This window comes from Trichechus manatus, unplaced genomic scaffold (genome assembly GCF_000243295.1).
Source record: "Trichechus manatus latirostris isolate Lorelei unplaced genomic scaffold, TriManLat1.0 scaffold00213, whole genome shotgun sequence".
NCBI lineage: Eukaryota > Metazoa > Chordata > Mammalia > Sirenia > Trichechidae > Trichechus > Trichechus manatus.
Window position 1 is genome coordinate 1,373,232 of NW_004444149.1, and position 1,618 is coordinate 1,374,849.

Sequence of the window (1,618 nt, forward strand, 5' to 3'; positions counted from 1 at the left end):
GGTTGAGGTTCTTCAGGATGCAAGTGAAAGCATCCTAACTCCAACCTTCTGAGCCCAAATGAAGCCAGAAATTTGGGAAGGGCAGAAAAATCTGCAGTGGATCTAAGGCACTCTTAGGACCCTGTTTTTATCTCTTTTTATACCTGTCCTCTCTACTTTGTCAGTCAGCTCCCTTCTCAAACCTATATTTTTTCCACGAGGCTGGGACTGTGACCACAAGCACTCCATGTTTACTTCCTCCTGCTTTGTGCCCACATCAGAAAGGCTCTCCCCTACAAGCTCCAGTTTGAAAAATCCAAGGGAACAACTCAGATTAACCTGGTTTGATCACATGCCCACTCTTGCTGGTGTGTGGGATTGATAGGGAGACTGTTCAGCAAGGAGTCCTGGGGACTGGCAGCACCTCATAGAACAGCATGGGGAAGGAGTATTGATGAGCCCAAAACAGTACATGTTGACTACAGCTCTATGTGGTTTAGGAGCCCCTACCATAAACCCCTTGTTTTAGAATATAAGTAGAAGTTCCTACTGTAAAACAGTGAAATTAAAGTTATTGAACTTGTCTCGGATGATTTGTTGAAAAAAGTACACTGCAGTGGGAATCACACATCTTTCGTTGTTTTATGTAATAAATTTCTGTAGGTTTAGGAGGTATAAGAGATTGTCTTAGTCTGTGCTGATTCCGGGTGACATCACATTCTTTTGATGGAATCAGGGCCATTGTTGTTGTTTCCACTTGACACTTCAATGAGGAGTGACCAGAATATTCCGATTACTTGTGTTGGGGAAGTCTAACACTTTAAACATTTTTTAAAATGTATATAAATGAACCAAGGTTTTACTTGCATTTTTATGTGAATATGGTCATCCACTCCCTCATTTTAATCTGTAGCTAAATTCATTGTTCCTATTTCTGAATTAGATCATGTTCTACCAAATCTAATTACATACAACCAACAGAGCACATCTTAATTCTTTTCCCTGTCCTCTACAACTGCCATAGATTTTCTGTGTTGAAAAGAATAATGGTGTGAGGTAAATAAGAGCGTATATAGTTTGCATGGAGAATAGACTGAATAAACAGTTGGGCAGGTAAGACTAGGAATGTCAAGATAAGTGAATGAAAGAGAATCATAACTCCTGGAACGTACCTTATGGCTATTAACAGTTGTAATTACATCATCGGGCAAGTGTTTATCGAGTATCTTTGTCGTACAAGGCTTTGTGCTAGGTGCTGTGAACGTTAAAGGAACATAATTATTTAGTCAGGGAATAAACCCCATGTGAATGACACAGTGTCTGGCCCATTGTTAGGTGTGCAGTTCTTTTTAGATGAAATTGTTGAATAAACTCAGATGCCATAAAAGTGGTGTATATGCTGTTGTAGGAGCCCTGGTGGTACAGTGGTTAACCCTATTAAGCTCTGAGTTATTCATGTTTTGAATTTTTTGATGATGGCATATGTTTTCAGTACTGGAATGCATGCTTACTAATTGAGTGTGTTTCAAATTTTTGATTGGTAATACAAATTTTGAAAATTTCATGTGGGAATACATTTTCCCACCAACGATTGGTAGTAGTCTGATGCAATGTTTAGTGGGCTCTGTCTGTCCCAAGG